The sequence below is a fragment of the Rutidosis leptorrhynchoides genome, chromosome 10 (assembly GCF_046630445.1).
Source record: "Rutidosis leptorrhynchoides isolate AG116_Rl617_1_P2 chromosome 10, CSIRO_AGI_Rlap_v1, whole genome shotgun sequence".
NCBI classification, from domain to species: Eukaryota; Viridiplantae; Streptophyta; class Magnoliopsida; order Asterales; family Asteraceae; genus Rutidosis; species Rutidosis leptorrhynchoides.
The window spans coordinates 12787528-12798765 of NC_092342.1; positions in this window are offsets into that span (position 1 = coordinate 12787528).

Here is an 11238-nt window from a genome sequence, read left to right on the forward strand (position 1 = left end):
ACCATTCTCACTTGTGTTAGTGATTATTGGTTAGTTTGGGTACGGTTTGTGCTTGGAAGTGCATTTGGGTCGAAATTGCACTAGTTGTCAATTTGGGTTGATTTGTAAATCCACCCTAATTGTGTTGTTGTGTTTGTGATAATGGAATAGGTACATTCCATCGGTGTGTTGCGAATTATTCGGTGGCATTTCTTCAAGGCGACAAGGTGAGTGGAATATTTATACATGTATGTATGTGGTTTATTTACTCGTACGCGATGTGGGCCTTTGGTGCCACATTGTGAGTAGTGGCGTTATATGATGGGATGGGAACTACAAGTCGGTAGTGTCTCGACAGGTTATTCACAAGTCGGTGACACCTCATAATGGTTCACGGGGCGGTGACCCTTAGTAGTTGGTTGGTGTTTCACAAGTCGGTGTCTCCATAAGTCGGGGAAGTGATTCACGAGTCGGTGACACTTCATAGTGTTCACAAGCCGGTGACACTAGGTGGTGCTTCACAAGTCGGTGATGCCACATAGAGGTTCACAAGTCGGTGACCCATATGTATTGATGGGGGTTCACAAGTCGGTGATACCCTTGGGTGATTCACAAGTCGGTGACACCCTATAGTGTTCACAAGTCGGTGACACTTAGTGGCGCTTCACAAGTCGGTGATGTCACATGGCGTTCATAAGTCGGTGACCCATAGATATTGATGGGTAGTTCACAAGTCGGTGACACCCTTTGATGAGTCACAAGTCGGTGACAACATACGAGTGAGACTCGACGTTATTGGTCGTCTACAAGTCGGTAGTGCCATATGTAGTGACCCGAACTTTTCCATGTTTATATATATTAATTGAGATTGATATTTACATGATTAAATGTTTCCAACATGTTAAGCAATCAAACTTGTTAAGACTTGATTAATTGAAATATGTTTCATATAGACAATTGACCACCCAAGTTGATCGGTGATTCACGAACGTTAAAACTTGTAAAAACTATATGATGACATATATATGGATATATATATATAGTTAACATGATACTATGATAAGAAAACATATCATAAAGTTTATTAACAATGAACTACATATGTAAAAACAAGACTACTAACTTAATGATTTTTAAACGAGACATATATGTAACGATTATCGTTGTAAAGACATTTAATGTATATATATCATATTAAGAGATATTCATACATGATAATATCATGATAATATAATAATTTAAAATCTCATTTGATATTATAAACATTGGGTTAACAACATTTAACAAGATCGTTAACCTAAAGGTTTCAAAACAACACTTACATGTAACGACTAACGATGACTTAACGACTCAGTTAAAATGTATATACATGTAGTGTTTTAATATGTATTTATACACTTTTGAAAGACTTCAATACACTTATCAAAATACTTCTACTTAACAAAAATTCTTACAATTACATCCTCGTTCAGTTTCATCAACAATTCTACTCGTATGCACCCGTATTCGTACTCGTACAATACACAGCTTTTAGATGTATGTACTATTGGTATATACACTCCAATGATCAGCTCTTAGCAGCCCATGTGAGTCACCTAACACATGTGGGAACCATCATTTGCCAACTAGCATGAAATATCTCATAAAATTACAAAAATATGAGTAATCATTCATGACTTATTTACATGAAAACAAAATTACATATCCTTTATATCTAATCCATACACCAACGACCAAAAACACCTACAAACACTTTCATTCTTCAATTTTCTTCATCTAATTGATCTCTCTCAAGTTCTATCTTCAAGTTCTAAGTGTTCTTCATAAATTCCAAAAGTTCTAGTTTCATAAAATCAAGAATACTTTCAAGTTTGCTAGCTCACTTCCAATCTTGTAAGGTGATCATCCAACCTCAAGAAATCTTTGTTTCTTACAGTAGGTTATCATTCTAATACAAGGTAATAATCATATTCAAACTTTGGTTCAATTTCTATAACTATAACAATCTTATTTCAAGTGATGATCTTACTTGAACTTGTTTTCGTGTCATGATTCTGCTTCAAGAACTTCGAGCCATCCAAGGATCCATTGAAGCTAGATCCATTTTTCTCTTTTCCAGTAGGTTTATCCAAGGAAATTAAGGTAGTAATGATGTTCATAACATCATTCGATTCATACATATAAAGCTATCTTATTCGAAGGTTTAAACTTGTAATCACTAGAACATAGTTTAGTTAATTCTAAACTTGTTCGCAAACAAAAGTTAATCCTTCTAACTTGACTTTTAAAATCAACTAAACACATGTTCTATATCTATATGATATGCTAACTTAATGATTTAAAACCTGGAAACACGAAAAACACCGTAAAACTGGATTTACGCCGTCGTAGTAACACCGCGGGCTGTTTTGGGTTAGTTAATTAAAAACTATGATAAACTTTGATTTAAAAGTTGTTATTCTGAGAAAATGATTTTTATTATGAACATGAAACTATATCCAAAATTATGGTTAAACTCAAAGTGGAAGTATGTTTTCTAAAATGGTCATCTAGACGTCGTTCTTTCGACTGAAATGACTACCTTTACAAAAACGACTTGTAACTTATTTTTCCGACTATAAACCTATACTTTTTCTGTTTAGATTCATAAAATAGAGTTCAATATGAAACCATAGCAATTTGATTCACTCAAAACGGATTTAAAATGAAGAAGTTATGGGTAAAACAAGATTGGATAATTTTTCTCATTTTAGCTACGTGAAAATTGGTAACAAATCTATTCCAACCATAACTTAATCAACTTGTATTGTATATTATGTAATCTTGAGATACCATAGACACGTATACAATGTTTCGACCTATCATGTCGACACATCTATATATATTTCGGAACAACCATAGACACTCTATATGTGAATGTTGGAGTTAGCTATACAGGGTTGAGGTTGATTCCAAAATATATATAGTTTGAGTTGTGATCAATACTGAGATACGTATACACTGGGTCGTGGATTGATTCAAGATAATATTTATCGATTTATTTCTGTACATCTAACTGTGGACAACTAGTTATAGGTTACTAACGAGGACAGCTGACTTAATAAACTTAAAACATCAAAATATATTAAAAGTGTTGTAAATATATTTTGAACATACTTTAATATATATGTATATATTGTTATAGGTTCGTGAATCAACAGTGGCCAAGTTTTACTTCCCGACGAAGTAAAAATCTGTGAAAGTGAGTTATAGTCCCACTTTTAAAATCTAATATTTTTGGGATGAGAATACATGCAGGTTTTATAAATGATTTACAAAATAGATACAAGTACGTGAAACTACATTCTATGGTTGAATTATCGAAATCGAATATGCCCCTTTTTATTAAGTCTGGTAATCTAAGAATTAGGGAACAGACACCCTAATTGACGCGAATCCTAAAGATAGATCTATTGGGCCTAACAAACCCCATCCAAAGTACCGGATGCTTTAGTACTTCGAAATTTATATCATATCCGAAGGGTGTCCCGGAATGATGGGGATATTCTTATATATATGCATCTTGTTAATGTCGGTTACCAGGTGTTCACCATATGAATGATTTTTATATCTATGTATGGGATGTGTATTGAAATATGAAATCTTGTGGTCTATTGTTACGATTTGATATATATAGGTTAAACCTATAACTCACCAACATTTTTGTTGACGTTTAAAGCATGTTTATTCTCAGGTGAATACTAAGAGCTTCCGCTGTTGCATACTAAAATAAGGACAAGATTTGGAGTCCATGTTTGTATGATATTGTGTAAAAACTGCATTCAAGAAACTGATTTCGATGTAACATATTTGTATTGTAAACCATTATGTAATGGTCGTGTGTAAACAGGATATTTTAGATTATCATTATTTGATAATCTACGTAAAGCTTTTTAAACCTTTATTTATGAAATAAAGGTTATGGTTTGTTTTAAAAATGAATGCAGTCTTTGAAAAACGTCTCATATAGAGGTCAAAACCTCGCAACGAAATCAATTAATATGGAACGTTTTTAATCAATAAGAACGGGACATTTCAGTTGGTATCAGAGCGTTGGTCTTAGAGAACCAGAAAATTTGCATTAGTGTGTCTTATCGAGTTTGTTAGGATGCATTAGTGAGTCTGGACTTCGACCGTGTTTTCTTTAAAAATGATTGCTTAACATTTTTGTTGGAAACTATATATTTTTAACATATGAATATTATGTGATATATTAATCTCTTAACGTGTTTGATATTATGTGATAGATGTCTACCTCTAGAACAAGTCCCATTGACTCACCTAATAATAATGAAGAGTCAAATGTAAATTGGAATGATTTGTGGACTGATTCACAAGTTCCCGAAGAGGAACCGGAAGAAGAGTCGGAACCGGAAGAAGAATCGGAACCGGAAGAAGAATCGGAACCGGATGAAGAAATAGAACCGGTGGGGGAAATAATAAAACGGTTAAGTAAAAGAAAATCCTCAACCAACCGACCAAAGTTAATTATGGTCAATGGTGTTTCCGCCAAGGAAGTAAAATATTGGGAGGATTACCAATTCTCCGATGAATCGGATTCCGACGAGAATTCCGATGATGTTATAGAAATTACCCCAACTGAATTTAAAAAGGCAAAAGAAAATAATAAGGGAAAGGGCATAAAAATAGAGAAATCTAATTCCAACCCCGATGAACTTGATATGTATCGTCAACCCCCGAAGTCCTTAAGTTGTAACAATGACCCGGGAACCTCTAAACCACCAGGTTTTTCTAAACCAATGTGGACAACGACGGCTCGTATTAGGGGAACATCATATATCCCTAGAAACTTGGCAAAACGAACCAAAACCGAAGAAGAAGAAACGAGCGAGTCGGAATAAGATAGTTGTATTCGTGTGGTGTAATATATGTAATATAGTGTTCTTATGCTTTATGATATATGTAAAAATTGCTTGTATTAATAAGTATTTTTTTATGAATCTAACTCTTGTCTATTTTACAGTTTAAAAACACAAAATGGATAGACAACCCAATATTTTAAGAGACCTACCCGGAGACATGATTGATGAAATCTTGTCTAGAGTCGGCCAGAATTCTTCGGCACAACTATTTAAGGCGAGATCAGTTTGTAAGACATTCGAAGAACGTTCCAAGAATGTCTTGGTTTATAACAGACTTTCGTTTGAAAGATGGGGGATATCACATTGGGAAACCCATAAGTTACGATGTGTTTACTTTGACGCATATATTGCGGGGAACCCAAATGCTATTTTACGCAACGGGTTAAGAAATTATTTTGACTCAATATATCCGAATATTGGACTTCGTGATTTAGAAAAAGCGGCTAACATGCAACATAAAGAAGCATGTTATGCTTACGGATTAGTAATGTTCGCTTCTCACCAAAGTGAGAACAAGAACATCGGGCTACAACTATTAAACAAAACATTTCCACAAGTGACGGAGTCGGTAATTGGGGTAAGAAATGAGGTTTTTAGATTATTACGGGACTGTTGGACATTACGTAACCCTCGTCCCTTTGATGACGTTACAACACGCTGTCTTATCAACTGCCATAACGGTTATGTTGCACAAGACCAAGGATGGGAAGTAGTCCTAGTAAAACCAGAATGCATGACTTGTTTCTGGACGTATGAATTACGTGTCTTTATTGCCTTTGCTGAACGACTTGTGTACTAGCTAGAATTGTCTTCACAACTATCTTGTATCAAAGTTATTGTGTGCTATATTTTATGCTTTATGTAAAATAAGCGGTATTGTAAGTTTGTAAAATATTGTATAAAAGTTTGAACGCGAAATATTATTATAATCAGTTTTTCATATAAAATTGTAGTAGTTGAATTGTATATTAGCTACTAAGTATGAACTTAACGGGTAGGTACTACCCGAATTTAAACTTATAAAACGCTAATATGAAGAAAAAGCTTTTATAAATGAGTTCATATTATGCTACGAAATACTATTAACTACTCTTAATATTCTGTATGATTAACTTGTTCCATTTAACTATTTTGAAGGAAATGGCACCGACTACTCAACACACCGTGAATATGAATGAAGAGGAATTCCGTACTTTTCTAGCTTCAAACATAGCCGCAGTACAGGCTGCGCTACATACCAACAATAACCTTGGATCTAGCAGTACAGGAAATCGTGTAGGATGCACCTACAAAGAATTCACTGCCTGCAAACCTTTGGAATTTGATGGAACCGAAGGACCGATCGGATTGAAACGGTGGACCGAGAAGGTTGAATCGGTGTTTGCCATAAGTAAGTGTACTGAAGAGGACAAAGTGAAGTACGCTACGCATACCTTCACAGGTTCTGCGTTAACATGGTGGAATACCTATCTAGAGCAAGTGGGACAAGATGATGCGTACGCACTACCGTGGTCAGCATTCAAGCACTTGATGAACGAGAAGTACCGTCCCAGAACCGAGGTCAATAAGCTCAAGACAGAACTTAGAGGGTTACGAACCCAAGGATTTGATATTACCACGTACGAAAGACGATTCACAGAATTGTGCCTATTGTGTCCGGGAGCATTCGAAGATGAGGAAGAGAAGATCGACGCGTTTGTGAAAGGATTACCGGAAAGAATCCAAGAAGATATAAGTTCACACGAGCCCGCCTCCATACAACAGGCATGTAGAATGGCTCACAAACTAGTGAACCAGATTGAAGAAAGAATTAAAGAACAGACTGCTGAAGAGGCCAATGTGAAGCAAGTCAAAAGAAAGTGGGAGGAAAACGGTGATAAGAATCACCAATACAACAACAACAGCAATTACAACAATAATCGCAACAATTATCCCAACAATCGCAACATCAATCGCAACTACAACAAACGGCCCAACAACAACAACAACAACAACAACTACAACAATCATCCCAACAACAATAATAACCGCAACAACAACAACAATCAGAAGCAGCTATGCCAAAGGTGTGAAAAGAATCACTCGGGGTTCTGCACCAAATTTTGCAACAAGTGTAAAAGAAATGGTCATAGCGCGGCGAAGTGTGAGGTCTACGGACCAGGGGTTAATAGAACGAAAGGAACAAATGGTGTCGGAACGAGTAATGGCGGAGCAAGTAGTGTCGGAGCAAGTTATGCCAATGTAGTTTGTTATAAATGTGGAAAACCAGGCCACATTATTAGAAATTGCCCGAACCAGGAGAACACGAATGGACAAGGCCGTGGAAGAGTTTTCAATATTAATGCGGTAGAGGCACAGGAAGACCCGGAGCTTGTTACGGGTACGTTTCTTATTGACAATAAATCTGCTTACGTTTTATTTGATTCGGGTGCGGATAGAAGCTATATGAGTAGAGATTTTTGTGCTAAATTAAGTTGTCCATTGACGCCTTTGGATAGTAAATTTTTACTCGAATTAGCAAATGGTAAATTAATTTCAGCAGTTAATATATGTCGGAATCGAGAAATTAAACTGGTTAGCGAAACATTTAAGATTGATTTGATACCAGTAGAGTTAGGGAGTTTTGATGTGATAATCGGTATGGACTGGTTGAAAGAAGTGAAAGCAGAGATCGTTTGTTACAAAAATGCAATTCGCATTATACGAGAAAAAGGAAAACCCTTAATGGTGTACGGAGAAAAGGGCAACACGAAGCTACATCTTATTAGTAATTTGAAGGCATAAAAACTAATAAGAAAAGGTTGCTATGCTGTTCTAGCACACGTCGAGAAAGTACAAACTGAAGAAAAGAGCATCAATGATGTTCCCATTGCAAAAGAATTTCCCGATGTATTTCCGAAAGAATTACCGGGATTACCCCCACATCGATCCGTTGAATTTCAAATAGATCTTGTACCAGGAGCTGCACCAATAGCTCGTGCTCCTTACAGACTCGCACCCAGCGAGATGAAAGAACTGCAAAGCCAATTACAAGAACTTTTAGAGCGTGGTTTCATTCGACCAAGCACATCACCGTGGGGAGCTCCTGTTTTGTTTGTCAAGAAGAAAGATGGTACATTCAGGTTGTGTATCGACTACCGAGAGTTGAACAAACTTACCATCAAGAACCGCTACCCACTACCGAGAATCGACGACTTATTTGATCAACTACAAGGCTCGTCTGTTTATTCAAAGATTGACTTACGTTCCGGGTATCATCAAATGCGGGTGAAAGAAGATGATATTCCAAAGACTGCTTTCAGAACACGTTACGGTCATTACGAGTTTATGGTCATGCCGTTTGGTTTAACTAATGCACCAGCTGTGTTCATGGACCTTATGAACCGAGTGTGTGGACCATACCTTGACAAGTTTGTCATTGTTTTCATTGATGACATACTTATTTACTCAAAGAATGACCAAGAACACGGTGAACATTTGAGAAAGGTGTTAGAAGTATTGAGGAAGGAAGAATTGTACGCTAAGTTTTCAAAGTGTGCATTTTGGTTGGAAGAAGTTCAATTCCTCGGTCACATAGTGAACAAAGAAGGTATTAAGGTGGATCCGACAAAGATAGAAACTGTTGAAAAGTGGGAAACCCCAAAAACTCCGAAACACATACGCCAGTTTTTAGGACTAGCTGGTTACTACAGAAGGTTCATCCAAGACTTTTCCAGAATAGCAAAACCCTTGACTGCATTAACGCATAAAGGGAAGAAATTTGAATGGAATGATGAACAAGAGAAAGCGTTTCAGTTATTGAAGAAAAAGCTAACTACGGCACCTATATTGTCATTGCCTGAAGGGAATGATGATTTTGTGATTTATTGTGATGCATCAAAGCAAGGTCTCGGTTGTGTATTAATGCAACGAACGAAGGTGATTGCTTATGCGTCTAGACAATTGAAGATTCACGAACAAAATTATACGACGCATGATTTGGAATTAGGCGCGGTTGTTTTTGCATTAAAGACTTGGAGGCACTACTTATATGGGGTCAAAAGTATTATATATACCGACCACAAAAGTCTTCAACACATATTTAATCAGAAACAACTGAATATGAGGCAGCGTAGGTGGATTGAATTATTGAATGATTACGACTTTGAGATTCGTTACCACCCGGGGAAGGCAAATGTGGTAGCCGATGCCTTGAGCAGGAAGGACAGAGAACCCATTCGAGTAAAATCTATGAATATAATGATTCATAATAACATTACTACTCAAATAAAGGAGGCGCAACAAGGAGTTTTAAAAGAGGGAAATTTAAAGGATGAAATACCCAAAGGATCGGAGAAGCATCTTAATATTCGGGAAGACGGAACCCGGTATAGGGCTGAAAGGATTTGGGTACCAAAATTTGGAGATATGAGAGAAATGGTACTTAGAGAAGCTCATAAAACCAGATACTCAATACATCCTGGAACGGGGAAGATGTACAAGGATCTCAAGAAACATTTTTGGTGGCCGGGTATGAAAGCCGATGTTGCTAAATACGTAGGAGAATGTTTGACGTGTTCTAAGGTCAAAGCTGAGCATCAGAAACCATCAGGTCTACTTCAACAACCCGAAATCCCGGAATGGAAATGGAAAAACATTACCATGGATTTCATCACTAAATTGCCAAGGACTGCAAGTGGTTTTGATACTATTTGGGTAATAGTTGATCGTCTCACCAAATCAGCACATTTCCTACCAATAAGAGAAGATGACAAGATGGAGAAGTTAGCACGACTGTATTTGAAGGAAGTCGTCTCCAGACATGGAATACCAATCTCTATTATCTCTGATAGGGATGGCAGATTTATTTCAAGATTCTGGCAGACATTACAGCAAGCATTAGGAACTCGTCTAGACATGAGTACTGCCTATCATCCACAAACTGATGGGCGGAGCGAAAGGATGATACAAACGCTTGAAGACATGCTACGAGCATGTGTTATTGATTTCGGAAACAGTTGGGATCGACATCTACCGTTAGCAGAATTTTCCTACAACAACAGCTACCATTCAAGCATTGAGATGGCGCCGTTTGAAGCACTTTATGGTAGAAAGTGCAGGTCTCCGATTTGTTGGAGTGAAGTGGGGGATAGACAGATTACGGGTCCGGAGATTATACAAGAAACTACCGAGAAGATCATCCAAATTCAACAACGGTTGAAAACTGCCCAAAGTCGACAAAAGAGCTACGCTGACATTAAAAGAAAAGATATAGAATTTGAAATTGGAGAGATGGTCATGCTTAAAGTTGCACCTTGGAAAGGCGTTGTTCGATTTGGTAAACGAGGGAAATTAAATCCAAGGTATATTGGACCATTCAAGATTATTGATCGTGTCGGACCAGTAGCTTACCGACTAGAGTTACCTCAACAACTCGCGGCTGTACATAACACTTTCCACGTCTCGAATTTAAAGAAATGTTTTGCTAAAGAAGATCTCACTATTCCGTTAGATGAAATCCAAATCAACGAAAAACTTCAATTCATCGAAGAACCCGTCGAAATAATGGATCGTGAGGTTAAAAGACTTAAGCAAAACAAGATACCAATTGTTAAGGTTCGATGGAATGCTCGTAGAGGACCCGAGTTCACCTGGGAGCATGAAGATCAGATGAAGAAGAAATACCCGCATCTATTTCCAGAAGATTCGTCAACACCTTCAACAGCTTAAAATTTCGGGACGAAATTTATTTAACGAGTAGGTACTGTAGTGACCCGAACTTTTCCATGTTTATATATATTAATTGAGATTGATATTTACATGATTAAATGTTTCCAACATGTTAAGCAATAAAACTTGTTAAGACTTGATTAATTGAAATATGTTTCATATAGACAATTGACCACCCAAGTTGATCGGTGATTCACGAACGTTAAAACTTGTAAAAACTATATGATGACATATATATGGATATATATATATAGTTAACATGATACTATGATAAGAAAACATATCATAAAGTTTATTAACAATGAACTACATATGTAAAAACAAGACTACTAACTTAATGATTTTTAAACGAGACATATATGTAACGATTATCGTTGTAAAGACATTTAATGTATATATATCATATTAAGAGATATTCATACATGATAATATCATGATAATATAATAATTTAAAATCTCATTTGATATTATAAACATTGGGTTAACAACATTTAACAAGATCGTTAACCTAAAGGTTTCAAAACAACACTTACATGTAACGACTAACGATGACTTAACGACTCAGTTAAAATGTATATACATGTAGTGTTTTAATATGTATTTATACACTTTTGAAAGACTTCAATAC